Consider the following 16,851-nt stretch of genomic DNA (forward strand, 5'->3'; position numbering starts at 1 on the left):
AACATATGCATACACTGTGGAGTTGTCATGAGTATTTTGTGTATGAGAGTCAGTACTGAGGCTTGAATTCAGGACCTAGATACTGTCCCTTAGCTTTTGTATGCGATGCTAGCAAACTACCATTTGAAACACAGCTCAGCTTTCTTCTTTTACTGTTTAATTGGAGGTAAGATTGTAATCTGCTATCCACTGAAGTGCCAAGCCTCAATCCCCTGGTGAAAATCACAACTGGTGTGCAAAGAAGAAAGTTGACTTTGATTCAGAAACCTCAAAGATACCAAGTTTTAAAGGACAAAACTTCTCTTTGTGCCAACGTCCAGTTACTTTTTACCTTGTGTATCTTCCTCCCAGTTATACTAGAAGGATCAGTACCAATGGGGGGAGAGAAGGAAGTTAACTCTATACTTCTCTTTTTCTGAACTAACAGGACACACATGGGACTGGCTAAGTCCCACTTGGTAATGTAAACATGACAGACAAAAAGTGGAGATATATCTATACAATTTCATGGAAATTTTGTGAGGATGCTTATATGCATCTGTCCAAATAAATGCACAATGGCTCATGCCACTAATCCTACTAATCAGGAGGGTGAGATCTGAAGATCACAGTTTGAACCTAGTCTACTTTGTAAAATTCTAAAGATACTCATCTTCAATTAAGCAGCCAAAGGCCAGAATTGAACCTGGGGCTCAATTGGTAAAGTGCTAGAAATGGGACAGCACTCAGGCCCCAAATTCAAGTTCAAGTTGCGTCCTTTCTTCTGTCTATATTCCTTTAAAGACCTGCAAGACAGTGATTTTCTAGATGAGGGTTGATGTTGGCTCATTCCTTTAATCCTAGTCGCTCAGCAAGCAAATTGCTAAGGCTCCACTAGCTTATGAGGCAAATTAAATATTCTGGCAGCCCAGTCCTAAGGAATTAGCTGGGGAGTGCACTTCTTTTTCTCAAGCCAAGCTCCTTTGATAAGACCCCAGTGAAACAGTCTCAGAGATGTACCAAGTATTCCAATATTATGCCAGGGGGTCTCAGCCCTGGGTTTGAAGGAGGAACACTCACTTTTTTTGTCGCTCATGGGGATTGAACTCTGGGCTTGGTTGCTATCCTTCAGCCCTTCAGCTCAAGGAAAGAACTCTACCACTTGAGCCACAGTACCACTTCCAGTTTTCTAGTGGTTTATTGGAGATAAGTGCCTCATGGACTTTCCTGCCGGGGCTGGATTTAAACTGTGGTCCTCAGATCTCTGCCTCCTGAGTAGCTAGGATGACAGGTATGATTCACTGGCACCTGGCTTAGGAACACTCACTTTTTAAACAAAATATCCAGCAACTGCTCCATTGTACCCCACTGTCTATAGTGGTGGAGTAAGTTTCCAACATGGAAGGGATCACCTTTCTGGTAGGCAGGGACCAGGTCCATTATCAGAATTTGCAGCAAACCTGAGTCTAGGTTCCATATATTATAAGGCATATTCAGGGTTTGGTCTGACTCATTGTGACACTGAGGTGGTAAAAAGGAATGGATCTTTGAAACATGGAAATGGGAGTACACCTCAAATTGAGTAATTGTAATAGAGTGGATTGAAAACTACACAGTAAATATTTTCTCAGTCTACACAAACAAACACACACAAGAAGAAGGTTTTAGTGTGGACTAAGATGAGATTAAATAGGTTTCCTGTCATAATTGTACCTGGCATGAGTTGCCTTGTGATTCCCTTGGTTTCTTCTTATAAAAAGGCTTGAGACATTGTATTCATGGTCTGGCACTGATCCAATGTCTGCAGCATCGAGTGAGGCACTCACACTTCCCATGACTGAGACCTGAGTCTCTTGAACTTTGAAAACAACACAGGAACATCTTTCTTTTTCCTGAGCCACAGGCCAAGTGAGCTGGCTTTAGCTGACTGTCAGTTCCATTCACCTGGCTCTCAGAGTTCCACATTCTATTCCATTGTGAGGGAGGTAGTGTCATCTCTTGGAGACGAATGATCTAAGCTGCCTGCTCACATAAGACCATCCCAAAGACAAACTGGAGGCTGAAATAACTCCTTCTACATCACTCTATACACATGTGGACATTGTCAAATCCCAACATCCTCAGCTAGGCCTAGATACCGGCATGGCCTCAGCTTCAAAGAGCCCTTCCAAGGTCAGATCCATGCCTTATTTCTCACTTATTTCTCTCATCCTGCACAAATCATTTTGCCTCTCAGGACCCTCTCAGGCTTTCATGTGCTTCTCACATCTATTTTTGACATCTATTTCCGAGGACATTGTTAGGTTTTTGTTTCCTAATCTTCTGTTTGCTCTTGAAGCCCCTGTGTGCTGTCATCTTAAAAAAAGGTAAGTACTTAGAGGTGTGAAAATCAAACAAGTATTGAAAAACAAACATTACACATGCAGTCAGACATTTTTACAGGTGTACATTCTTGTAAGATAAAAGAGTATTTTTGATAATTTTGTTATATTTTATGACAGAGGGGAAGGGGAGAAAGGAAGAGGTGCTGCATTGTCTTCTCATAATGCAATGATTATTATTTAAAAATAGTATAGTTGAAGGAATATAAGATTTAAAGGTAAAAACTGTGTTCCTGTTCTTTTCATAAGCTAGTCATTTTAAAAGTATTTCTCACTAAAGTCTTGTGGTCTGTGTCCCATGAACTATCCTCCTCCTTCAAAATAATCAAGGAAAAACCTTTACAAATAAGTGGGCTGTTTTCCAATCTCTGGATAAGAATTTAAGGTACAACATTGTCTGCGATTTTATGCGTGTACATGTGTGTGGGAGTGTGTGTGTGTATGTGTGTGAATGTGTCTGTACATATATGTGTGGGAGTGTGTGTGTGTATGTGTGAGAATGTGTGTCTGTGCATATGTGTGTTTTAGGAATTGAACTCAGTGACTAAATGAAATCCAGAAGCATCTTTTTCTTGACTGTAGTGCTCTAACAACTTTGCCACAGTTCCACTGCACACTTGTTTGCAGTGAACTGGAGAGGAGAGGTTCATAAAATTTCCTCCTTAGGTTGAACTAAATCTCAAGTCTCAACTTCCTGATTAGCTAGAGTTATAATTATGAGCCTCCAGAACCTGGTGATAAAGCATTGTTACTGGAGTCATTGGGGTTGCAAGTTGCAGTCCAGCTTCACAACATTCTATATCATAAAACAGCAACAGAAAAACCCTAAGTTAAAATACAATAATAACATGTAATTACAATACAATTTAGTGATATAGTCTGCTAGCAAAACTTTCAGGAAACCTTGGTCTTAATGATTCAGCAACACAAAATCAAACAAAATGAGAATTTCAGTAGACTCTACGAATTTTTTAATTCCATCTTATTAATTTCAAAACATAAGAAACAAAAGCATTTATACTTATAAGGAGAATGTAAAAAAGATAAAAGATGGCAGATTAGGAGGAAAATTCTACACTAAAGGAACATTTTGTCATGGTGAATATATGGTGGTATTCTCATGGTGAATATAGGATAATGTTCTTCAGAGCAGCAATAGATAAATATATATTTACTACACATAGTCTAACTTGTCTATCCTTACCAACTTCTAATCTTCTAGCACACATTATCAATATATTCCAAAAAATAACTAGCAGAGTCAGGAGATTGACAAAATACATAAGCTTCAATGTGTTAGGTGATAAACGTGCTAATTGTATTGACTATTTTATATATTGAACATCTAGGGTGTTATCATTGTATCTCTAAATATGTACAAACACTACTTCAAAGTGAAACGAAATACAAGAAGGGTTTGAAGGCATATGTCTGTAAACATAGCTATTTGGGACAATAGTTCAAGACCAGTGTAGTTTTATCTGCAATGCTCCCCAACCACTGTCTCTGCGTGATGGAATATGTCTATCATCCAAGGTCCATGGGGATCTGAGAGCAGGAAGATTTCAATTCCATGCCATACTAGGCAAGAACTTCCACATGGCTCCATCTCAACCAAAGAAGGTTTATCACTGGCTAAGACCTATCTCCCCCTACCCAGGTGAAAATGAAAATAAGAGCATTGTAGTATAAGAAACAAACAATATTGAGGGAGTTCCAGGGAGATGGTGGAGAAGAAGCTGGAGGCTAAACAAGCTCTTGCATAGAAAGCAGTTTTAGAGTTCCAGTGAACAGTCCTAAGCCAGAGAACCACACCAAGTGTGCCATCACAGTACAGAGAGTTAGGCCAGAGAGGGAAAATCCAGGCAAGGAGACAGATCAGAACTCTTGCCAGCAGCCGCCACTGCCACGGCGACAGCCATGATGGCGGTGGCCGACCCCCCATACCTGAATCACAGAGAGTGCGGGACAAAGGAGCCAGACGCAGCAGGTGAGCAGATTCTACTCAACACCAGCAAGAACCGACAAGGAGCAGACATGTTCATCCTGCAGTTCACAAACCAGAGACCACCCAGGAACCTAGAAGCCTGACATGCTCACTCCTTCTCAGGGAACAGAGGAGGGAAGGCCACCCCTCCCCCCCAGTACTGGAGATCTCCATCTTGGATACCGACAAAGCTTGGCGGAGCTGCAAGCTCCAATTCAGGCCTTGGAAGAAAACAATACAGTCATTTAGCAGGTCACAAGAAGCTAACCTGACCTGACCTGCCAGACTCAGCTACATCCAGGGAAAAGTCACAACACTCAGGCGCCAGCCCTAGGAATGGGTTTCTTCACTGGGTAATCAGAGCCAGAGGCTGCCCCTCCCTTTAGCAGCTTTGACAATCAATTGAAATTCAATAAACAGAAACCCTGAGAATGGCTCCAGGCTGAGCTCTGTGAGTTTCTCACAAACTAGCCCCCAGGAAAAGCTACTGTTTGATGAAATGCTTCAACTCTACCCAGAACCTAGCCTCATCACAGGATCTCCAAACTTGAGGAAAAAGCCATCTCCCTCTTTTGTGATACTCAGAGCAGATCTACCTCCCATTGAACTACCCTGGGAGGAGGATCGCAAAATCCTGGGTAAAGCAGAGCATTTTTTTGCCTGTTCGAACAAACTGACTTAAGAAACCAACCAAGCAATAGGACCACAAGCAGACCAGAGTCTCCAACAAGAGGCTGGTTACAGACACAAGGGAGATACAGGATTTTGCCCACCCCTCCCAAAAAAAAAGAACTTTTTTTTTCTTCTTTTTTTTAACTTTTATAAATTTTTTTTTTCTAAAACTTTTTTAAATTTTTAATTTTTACCTTTTTTGAAAAAGATTGTTTTCTAATAACTTTTTTTCCTCTTATAATTTTTATTTTAGGGATACATGTGTGTGCGTTTTTCTTTCTTTTTTTTTCTTTCTTTTTCTAAAAATATTTTTCTTTTTTTTTGTTTAGCTCTACTGAACTTCTGATCTTTTTTTTTTCTTCCTTTCTTATCTTTTTCACCTTTTCTTCTCTTTTGTTCTTCTTTATGTGACTTAATTATTTTTCTGCACATCCTCAGATAAACCCGGAGGTGACTATTAGACCCTATCCCCCATTGCGTACACACTTAATCCACAAATTTATTACTCATTTCAAAACTTAAATTCCTTAATAGCAGTACAACTTCTTTATACCTTTATAATATTTTAAGTATTTTTATTTTTAAGTTTTTCACATCTCCTTTATATCCCTCCCCTTCTCTCATTATATTCACTTTCTTCTCTGAATAGTTTGTTTTAAATTTACATGATATTATTAATTTTTCCTCTTCTATTTTTTCTGGTCTCTTTTCTTTTCCCTTTCTTCTTTTTTTCTTTCTTTCTACTTTCATCCTATCCAACCTATTTCCTGCTTTGAGATTATTAGGACTTAGTTAACTCTCCCTGTGCCTTCCCATATCTCTCTATTCCTATTTTTTACCCACATCTCTCCCTAACCCTAATAATTTCTGATTTTCTAAATGTTTCTTTGCGGTTGGTAGCACATTAATATATAATTGCTTGATGTTGAATAGATGTATCTGTTGAACTACATTGTATCTGCAGACTATTGACTGTGCATATTCAGACTTTGGTTGATGCTTGCCTTAAGAAAGGGTTCTAGCACAAAACTGGTGTTATTTTCATCACAAACGTGCAGAGTAAGCCGGAAAAACAAAAGAAAAATGGCAAGTCCCGTTATCTCAACTCCCACTCATGATAATAAGGGGAAAGAACAGATAATGAGTAATCCAGAAGACAGTTCACAAATAGCTCTACAAACACTGCTGGCAAACATGATAAATGAAAAGATTGAAAACATTCAAAGGACTCTGTATGAGCGTGATAGGGAGAGAGAGGAGGCAAACAAAAGGTAAATGCAGGAAAAGATTGAAAACCTACAAAGGAATCTGTATGAGTGTGATAGGGGGAGAGAGGAGGCAATCCAAAGGTTTATACAGGAATATCATGAGCATGAGGAAGCTACTCAAAAACTGATACAGGATTTGCTTGAACAGATTGAGAATACTCAAAGAAAAAGGCAGGAATGGACTGAACAGGCTGAGAACACTCAAAGAGAACTACAGGAATGGCATGAACGGGAGCGGGAGGAGGCTAAGCAAAGAGTAATACAGGAATTGAGAGAGCAAGATGAGAATACACAAAGATCACTAAAGGCATTCATAGGATCCATTAACAAAGAGCTGGAGGAAGTAAGGGAGACCACAAAGGGAATGCTGAGTGGAACCCAACAGAAGGAAAGGGAGTCCAAGGAAACCATAACCAATCAACTAAGTGATTTGAGAATAAACACTAAACACCAAATTAAGGAAGTAAAGAAGTTCATACAAGATCTAAAACAAAGCTTCAACAAAGAATTTGAAGCCATCAAAGCTGACCAATTAGAAGGAAAAAAATAAAAAACAAAGTAGAAAGTCTTGACAGCAGGTTAGACCATGCAGAAGATCGAATCTCAGGGATTGAAGACAGTCTAGATATTATAGAGAAAGAACATACAACCATGCAAGACGAGTCCAAAAATATGATAGATCTATCCAACACTTGGAAGACACCATCAGAAGGTGTAATCTAAGGATAATGGTTGTAGAGGAGCACCTAGAAACAAGTTAATGGTCTAGGAAATTTAACAGGATCCTAGCAGAGAACTTCCTAAACATGCAAAAAGGTAGGCCTATTCAGATACAAGAAGCTTTTAGAACTCCAAATAGACCAGACCAGAATAGGACATCCCACCGTCACATTATAATCCACACAGGATCAATTCAGAACAAGGAAAAGATCCTTAAAGCTGTCAGGGAGAAAAGGTTAATCACCTATAAAAGGAAACCAATTAGAATCACCTCAGATTTCTCAGCAGAGACAATCAAAGCAAGATGAGCCTGGAATGATATATGCCATGCCCTAAAAACAAACAACTATCAACCAAGAATACTGTACCCATCTAAACTCTCCTTCATAACTGAAGGCCTAATAAAAACCTTCCATAGCAAAGAAAAATTGAAGCAATACTTCCCCACCAAACCAGCCCTACAAAAGATTCTTAAAGATGTCCTACACATAGAAAACCAACAAGACCACAATAAAGGCCAAGAAACTGCACCCAAAATGAGAAACAAATAACCATAGGAAGAACCCAGGTTTCGCTGCCCCCAAGAAGGTGGATAAAATGGCAGGAACTCCCAAATACCTCTCAGTCCTTTCTCTTAACGTTAAAGGACTGAACTCTCCAAATAAGCGACATAGTCTGTCTAGTTGGATTAAAAAAACAAGACTCTTCTATCTGCTGCCTTCAGGAGTCACATCTTGCCCATTGAAACAAACAATTTTTCGATGTTAAAGGCTGGAAAGAAATCTACCAAGCAAACGGCCCCCATAAACAAGCGGGAGTTGCAAATCTAATATAGGCACCACATGGAACATTTTCTAAAGGAGAACACTTTTTAGGCCACAAAGCAAACTTGTCCAAATTCAGAAACATTGACGTTATACCTTGCATTTTCTCTGAACACAAGGGATTAAAATTAGAACTCAACACCAAAAGCCACCAAAGAAAATCGGGAAACACATGGAGTCTGAACAACAGACTCCTGAATCACGAGTGGGTCATGGAAGAGATTAGAAAGGAAATTAAAATGTCCATGCTATTCAACAAAAATGAACACACAAATTACCAGCTCCTCTGGGACACAGCAAAGGCAGTACTCAGAGGCAAGTTTAGAGCTCTGAGCTCCTACATCAACAAATAGGAGAGATTTGAAACCAACAATTTAATGACATATCTGAACCTTCTTGAAAAAGAATAGCAAGATGAACCCCAATCCAGTAGACGGAAAGAAATTATTAAAATTAAGTCAGAATTAAATGAATTAGAATCCAATAAACAATAGAGAGAATCAACAAAACAAAAAGTTGATTCTTTCAAAAAATTAAGAAAATTGAGAGACCCATAGCAAATCTTATCAGAAAAAGAAGAGAACACACCCAAATAAATAAACCCAGAGATGAGAATGGAAACATCACCACGGAAACAACCAAGATTCAGAACATTATAAGGGAATACTTCTCAAAACTTTATGCTAATAAGTTTGAGAACTTGGCAGTAATGGACCTTTTCCCTCAAATATTGACATGCCAAAACTAAACCAAGATGAGTTAAACTATTTTAACAGGCCCATATCAAGCATTGAAATAGAAACAGAAATAAGAGACTTCCCAGCCAAAAAAATTCCAGGAACAGATGGTTTTACAGCAGAATTCTACAAGGCCTTCAAAGCAGAGCTCACACCAATACTCCTCCAACTATTCAATGAAATTGAAAGAGAAAGTTCACTACCGAACACATTCTATGAAGCCATCATAACCCTCATCCCAAAACCAGGCAGGGACTCACCAAAGAAAGAGAATTATAGACCCATTTCATTGATGAACATTGATGCAATACTTCTCAACAAAATTTTGGCCAATCGACTTCAACAGTTCACCCAAACAATCATAGAACACGATCAAACAGGATTCATGTCAAGGATGCAAATTTGGTTCAATATACGCAAATCAAATTATATTATTCATCACATCAACAGGAGCAAGAATAAGAACCACATGGTTATCTCAATAGATGCAGAAAAAGCATTCAACAAGATCCAACACCCCTTTATGATGAAAGGTTTGGAAAAATTAGGAATCCATGGAACATTCCTCAATACAATAAAGGCTGTATATGACAAACCTACAGCCAGCATTATACTTAATGATGAAAAACTAAAGCCATTTCCTCTTAACTCAGAAACAAGACAAGGATGTCCACTCTCTCCTCTTCTCTTCAATCTAGTATTAGAATGCCTAGCTACAGCAATAAGACAAGATGCAGACATAAAGCGGATCCAAATAAGGGAATAGAAGTAAAAATCTCCCTCTTTGCAGATGAAATGATCTTGTATTTAAATAATCCCGTAGACTCCACTCCCAAATTACTCAAGCTGATTCAAAACTTTGGCAAAGTAGCAGGGTATAAAATTAACCCCCCAAAATCAATGGCTTTTCTGTATGCCAACAATGAGAAAAGTGTTGGTTAAATTAGAAAAGCAACTCCATTTGTAATAGCCCCACAAAAAATAAAATACCTAAGAATTAACTTACGCAGAGAAGTGAAGGACCTCTATGATGAAAATTTAAAAATCTTGAAAAAGGAAATCAAAACAGAAAATGGCAAAACCTCCCATGCTCCTAGATTGGAAAGATTAACATCGTGAAAATTGCAATACTTCCCAAGGCTATTTACAAATTCAATGCGATACTTAACTCCAACCTCATTCTTCAAGGAAATAAAAGAGGCAACCAAAAAATTCGTATGGAACAATAAAAGACCCCCAATAGCAAAAACGCTCCTCAACGGAAAGAACACTGCTGGAGGAATATCAATACCAAATTTGAAACTCTACTATAAAGCCATAATAATCAAAACAGCTTGGTACCGGCACAAGAACAGACCTCAGGACCAATGGAATAGAATTGAAAACCCTGAAATGAACCTAGAGACCTCTAGCCATCTAATCTTCGAAAAGGGAGCTAAAATAATAGAATGGAAGAAAGACAGCCTCTTCAGTAAATGGTGCTGGCAAAATTGGTTAACTACCTGTAGAAAAGTAAAGCTAGAACCTTATATATTACCCTGCACCAGAATCAACTCCATATGGATCAAAGACCTCAGAGACAAAGCATACACTCTGAAAACATTACAGGATGGAATAGGAGAAACCCTAGGTCTTCTTGGAGCAGGCCGAAATTTTCTTAATAGAGACCCGAAACACAACAAATCAAAGAAAGGTTGGACAAATGGGATTGCATGAAGTTGCAGAGCTTCTGCACGGCAAAGGACATAGCTAGCAAGATCAATAGAAAGCCCACGGATTGGGAGAAGATCTTCACTAGCCATATAACGGACAAGGGTCTCATATCTAAAATATACTCGAAACCCAAAAAATTAAATCCCCCCAAAACAAATCCTCAAAGAAACAACTGCCCAATAAATAAGTGGGCTAAAGACTTAAAGAGAAACTTCTCTGGAGAAGGAAGAAGGATGGCTAATAGAAACATGAAGAAATGCTAATCTTCCCTAGCCATAAAAGAAATGGTAATCAGAACAACATTGAGATACCACCTCTCCCCAGTTAGAATGGCAAAAATCAAGAACTCTAACAACAGATGCTGAAGGGGATGTGGACAGAAGGGAACCTTACTGCATTGTTGGTGGGAGTGTAAACTTGTTCTACCACTTTGGAAAGCAGTATGGAAGTTTCTCAAAAGACTTCACTTAAAGCTCCCCTAAGACCCAGCAATCCCACTTTTGGGCATTTACCCAAATGTTTACAAACAAGACCACACTAAAGCTACCAGCACAACTATGTTTACTGCAGCATTATTTACCATAGCTAAGATATGGAACCAACCCAGAAGCCCCTCAGTATATGAATGGATCAAGAAAATGTGGTATATATATACACAATGGAATTCTGTGCCTCCATAAGAAAGAATGACATTGTCCCATTTGTTAGGAAATGGAAAGGATTGGAAAAATTGTATTAAGTGAAGTAAGCCAAGCACAAAGAAACTTAGGTCTCATGATTTCCCTTATTTGCAATATCTAGTATATGTATGAGTCAAGCAGAAAAGGTCAGATAATATGATGTTAGGAAAATGAACCCTTAGATATGTATTTAAATGTTTTTTTTCTTTTACTGATTTGTTTCTAACGCATTTATACGATTATTTCCTTGTTGCTGTTTATTTCCCTCCCCCACAGTATAACCCCTGCTTTCCCTATATTTTATATCGGTAAAACTTGTGGAGGAGAAGAGAGAAATCAAGTCGTTTAAGGATACAGGTGGACCGGTTGCAACACTGAAAAGTACAAGTTGTTATGTCGAAAACGAACTTTACAACTTTGGTGTGGCGGGGGGGGGGGCGGATTGGGTTGGGGGACTGGGAGAGGCTGGGAAAGGATGTGAAGGGTAAACAAAGGAGGAGGCTGCAATGCTTGATTAGAAATGTACTCATTATCTTGCCCATGTAATTATATCCCCTCTGTACAGTATGTTCATAATAAAAATAAAAAAATGAAAAAAAAGAAACAAACAATATTAAACCTGCCAAAATAAACCATCATGAACAACACACAACTAGTGTTTGTTCCTCATACCTTTCATCTGAACTATAGCTTGGATTATATATGTGAACCAGGGGCATTAAGCAGTTCATCATTTTACAAATGAGTATTTGAGTGTCTGCTTTGACTCCTAAGGTCTTTGATCCATTTGGAGTTGATTTTGGTGCAGGGTGATAGATAAGGATGGAGCTTTAGTATTCTATAAGTAGTTAACCAATTTTGCCAGCACCATTTACTGAAGAGGCTGTCTTTCTTCCATTCTTTTTTTAGCTCCCTTATCAAAGATGAGATGACTATACGTCTGTAGGTTCATTTCTGGGATTTCAATTCTATTCCAATGGTCCTGAAGTCTGTTCTGTTGCCAGTACCAAGCTGTTTGGATTACTATGGCTTTGTAGTTGAGTTTGAAATTTGGTATTGATATTCCTCCAGCACTATATTGTCTGTTAAGGATCGTTTTGGCTATTTGGCGTCTTTTATTATTCCATATGAATTTTTGGATTGCTTCCTTTATTTCCTTGAAGAATGAAGTTGGAATATTGATAGGTGTCACATTTGTAGGGAGCCTTGGGTAGTATTGCCATTTTAACGATATTAATCCTTCTAATCCAGGAGCAAGGGAGGTTTTTCCACTTTCTAAGTTCTGTTTTATTGTCTTTTTCAGGTCTTTAAAAGTTTTCATCATAGAGGTCCTGCACTTCTTGGTTAAGTTAATTCCTAGGGATTTTATTTTTTGTGGGGCTATGATGAATGGAGTTGCTTTCCTAATTTAAGCCATGCTTTTCTCATTGTTGGAATACAGAAAAGACATTTTTTGAGGGTTAATTTCATACCCTGCTACTTTGCCAAAGTTTTGAATCAGCTTGAGTAATTTGGGAGTGGAGCTTGTGAATAGGAGAAACCCTAGATCTCCTTGGCACAGGACAAAATTTTCTTAATAGAGACCCAGAAACACAACTAATCAAAGAAAGGTTGGGCAAATGGGATTGCATGAAATTGCAGAGCTTCTTCATGGCAAATGATATAGCTAGGAAGATCAGTAGAAAGCCCACAGACTGGGAGAAAATGTTCGCTAGCCATACAATGGACAAAGGTCTCATATCTAAAATATACCTGGAATTCAAAAAATTAAATCGCCCAACCACAAATCCTCAAAGAAACAACTGCCCAATAAATAAGTCGTCTAAGACTTAAAGAGAAACTTCTTTGAAGAGGAAATAAGGATGGCCAATAGACACATGAAGAAATGCTCAACTTCCCTAACCATAAAATAAATTTAAATCAAAACAACATTGAGAGACCACCTCACCCCAGTTAGAATGGCTAGAATCAAGAACTCTAATAACAGATGCTGGAGGGGATGTGGACAGAAAGGAACCTTACTGCATTGTTGGTGGGAGTGTAAACTTGTTCAACCATTTTGGAAAGCAGTATGGAGGTTCCTCAAAAGACTCCACATGAAGCTCCCCTATGACCCAGTAATCCCACTTTTGGACATTTACCCAAATGATCACAAACAGGACCATAAGAAACTACCAGCATAGCTATGTTTATTGCAGCATTATTTACCATAGCAATGATATATCCAACCCAGATGTGACTCAGTAGATGAATGGATCAAGAAAATTTGGTCTATATACACAATAGAATTCTATGCTTCCATCAGAAAGAATGACATTACACTTTTTGTTAGGAAATTGAAAAGCATGGAAAAAATTATATTAAGTGACGTAAGCCAGGCCCAAAGAAACAGAGGTCCCATGTTTACCTATATTTGCAATAACTAGTATGTGTCTGAGACAAGCAGAAAAGTTCAGATAAGTGGATGTTAAGTGAAATGAACCCCAAGAGAAGGATCCAAATGATTTTTCTTTCTTGTGATTGACTCTCACATATTTATAAGATGATTTCTTTGTTGCTTTGTATGTCCCTCCCCTACGATATAACCCTGCTTTCACTGTATTTGATTTTGATATAATTTGTGGAGAGGAATGGAAACAACAAATGGTTTAAATAGGGATACAGGTGGACCCGTTGCATCAATGAGATATACAAGATGTTGTTGAAAAACAAACTTTACAACTTTGGCCGGGGGGGGGGGGGGTGGGGAGTGCAGTGTGTGGTGGTGGGGAGGTGTGTGTGGGGGAGATAAGAAGGGATCGGAAGGGGCAACAAAGGAGGGGGCAACAATGCTTGAGAAGAAATGCACTCATTACATTGCCCAATTAATTGTAACCCCTCTGTATTGTATTTTCACAATTAAAAAAAGACTATTTGAAGACAGGTGTCAATGGCTCATGCCTGTAATCCCAGCTTCTCATGAGGCTGAGATCTGAGGATTGCAGTTCTAAGCCAGCCTAGGAAGAAAAGTCCCCATAAGACTCTTTTTCCAATTAACAACTCAAAAGCCAGTAGTGGCTCCGTGCCTCAATTCGTAGAGTGCTAACTAACTTGAGCACAGAGTCTCAGGGACAGTGCCTAGGCCCTGAGTTCAAGCCGCACAATTGACAAAATAATAAACATTTCAAACATTTCAAAGTCTGAATTACTTGTGAATTAAAATGTCAGCATTGGTATAGAATTCTATAATCTTCTACAGATTTTATTATATTTGTGGTTAGTAAAAGTAGCACTTGAATAAAGGACTTTTTTTTCATAAATTAGGACAGATTGTTCTCTAACTAGAGGAAATTGCTGGACTCATACATAATATTTTGGTTGGTTTTTGTTTTGTTTTTAGGACAAGATGAGAAACCTTATTTCTGCCAATGGCCATTTGGATATGTATAACATCATTCACAGGACATGCAGAATTAACAGTAAACACAGGACACAGTCAACTGGCAATAAACTTATTTGTCTTTATGCCATGTTCCAAATGATTTGTTTAGCTTATATTTCCCCATGGCCTATAGTTTCCTATTCCTGATTTCCTCAAAATACAAGCATGTTCCACCAATTCAGATTTGAGCCAGGCAATATGTGGTATTAGTGCCAAGAGAAGAAGAAAATTGTAATACAACCAGGGAAGCATGAAACCAACACTTTAGTAGCTGGACACTGAGGACTCAGGCCTATAATCCTTGCTACTCAGGAGGCTGATGATCACAGTTCAAAGCCAGCTGGAGTGAGAAAATCTGTGAGACTTTTTTCTCCAATTAACATCCAAACAGCCATAAAGGGAGCTGAGGCTTGAGAGGTAGAGTAACCTTGATTACAAAAACTCAGGGGTAGCACCCAATCCTGAGTTCAGCTGAAGGTCAAGCACAAAAACAAAAATAATCAACAACAACAAAAAAACCGGGAGAAAGCTCAGGAAGGGTGGCATTGTCTTACAAGGCAAATGTACACATTACATGAATTGTGAAATGGTAACATTGCTGTACACACCTTAGTAACAATTACATTTAAAAAATAATCTGAGAAATCCCGAAGCCATGGAGCCTAATGATGCGCATCTACTTTCTAGAATTTCAAAGTCCCATTCTCTGACCTGGTAGCACACAGGTTGTAGCCCAGAGTGATGAGAAAATATGAAGCCAGAGATCCTTTCAGATTGTCCTACCAACTCTTTTATTACTTTAAGCAAATAAACAAAACAAAGCAAAGTAAACAAAATAGACTTTATGGTTAATTAAGCTGCAATTAAATATTCCAGGCCAAATTATATTGTTAAATGATGAGTTAGTACATATGTTTTGTAGATACTGAACTCACATGTGTCACAAAAATATCCATGAATTCATAACTAGAAACTTTGAAGTGTAAAGTATATTAATTAGGTGAGTTTCATTAGGTAGCCAATGAAGAGAACACCGCACTGTATTCAGTCAGGTAAAATCGTTTATTTACTGAACTGCTGCCCATGCCATATATGGTGGAAAGGCATGTACAAAAAAATAGAGCGACCCAACCTTGAGCCAGGATTCATCTAGGCGAAGGACTGAATGAGGTGTGGCCAGGTGGGGGAAAAGTCTGGCCACACTGGATCTAGATGTGACTTCAAGGCCTGGGACTCACCTCTGGTCAGATGGAAAGTGTGACCAGAGGCTGACCAGGTTGTGACTAAGCAGGAGGGGGAAGTGGCTGCCTCCAGGTGTGCCAGATACCTACATAATACATGAAGGGTGGAAACTAAGCCAAGAAGTGGGGAGGTGTCTGCATAGAGTCTGCATGGCCTGGAACAAACCTAATACCAAATACAGGTAGTACCTCTGCCATGTGACTCTTGACTCCAAACAGTTCATTCTCAATTATTTTCTTTCTTTCTCTCCTTCTCTCTCTCTCTCTATCTCTTTCTTTCTCTCTTCTTTCTTTCTTTCTTTCTTTCTTTGTATCTTTCTGTCTTCCTTCCTTCCTTTTTTCCTTCCTTCCTTCCTTCCTTCCTTTCCTCCTTGTCTGTCTGTCTCTGTCTCTGTCTCTGTCTCTCTATTTCTCCTCTCACTCATCCTCCCTCTCTCCCCTACTGAACACTTTCTGAGTTGAACTCACAGTCTTGGAAGAGCAGCTCAATTGACGAATGTGAAATTTAATTTAATGTTACCTTACACATCAACAGCATGGCATCTCATGCCATTTGGAGGAGGAAAGCAAGCACGCTCACTGCATTTTCTGAGGTCCATCCTGGGAAGGTGTGGAAGACTCCACCCTCCTCTTGGGGAAATCTCAGCCCAGTTTCTGCATCAGGAGAGGGGACTGCCTCCAAGTGTGCCAGTTACCAAGTGACGCAGATACTAGGCAGAGACTTAGCCTCTCGTGGTGCTGAGATTAATGGCATGATTCAACATGATCCACTAGATTGTTAGGATTGGGACTTACTAAATTTTTGGTTAGGCTTTGTTCAAATTGTGATCTATTTATTTCTGATTGCTAACCATGATTAAACATGTGAGCCAGCACATCAAACCATTTAAAGTCCTTTATCACACATGGAAGACATGAAGTTTCTTTTCCCAAGTGACATACAAGTTGACAGACAGCAAAAGTAAGTCCCTAATTCTGGTCGAGATGTGTTTTTAATGTGAAACAAAATTACTTAGCAAAATATCTGACTACTGTGGTTATACTTTCAAATTTACCCTATATTTCAATATCAAATCACCTATATTAGCCAATGATTAACTCAAATTACCTGTAATCATTTATTTCTGTCATATCTTCTAAAGGTAGGCAGAACAAGAAAGACTAGACTTGTTAGGGGGGGGGTCTCTTGTGGAGTAGGTGGGACTTTAGGATGGAGGCTGGCAGGTGG

Source organism: Dipodomys spectabilis, unplaced genomic scaffold, assembly GCF_019054845.1.
Source record: "Dipodomys spectabilis isolate Male_0828 unplaced genomic scaffold, ASM1905484v1 ptg000057l, whole genome shotgun sequence".
NCBI classification, from domain to species: domain Eukaryota; kingdom Metazoa; phylum Chordata; class Mammalia; order Rodentia; family Heteromyidae; genus Dipodomys; species Dipodomys spectabilis.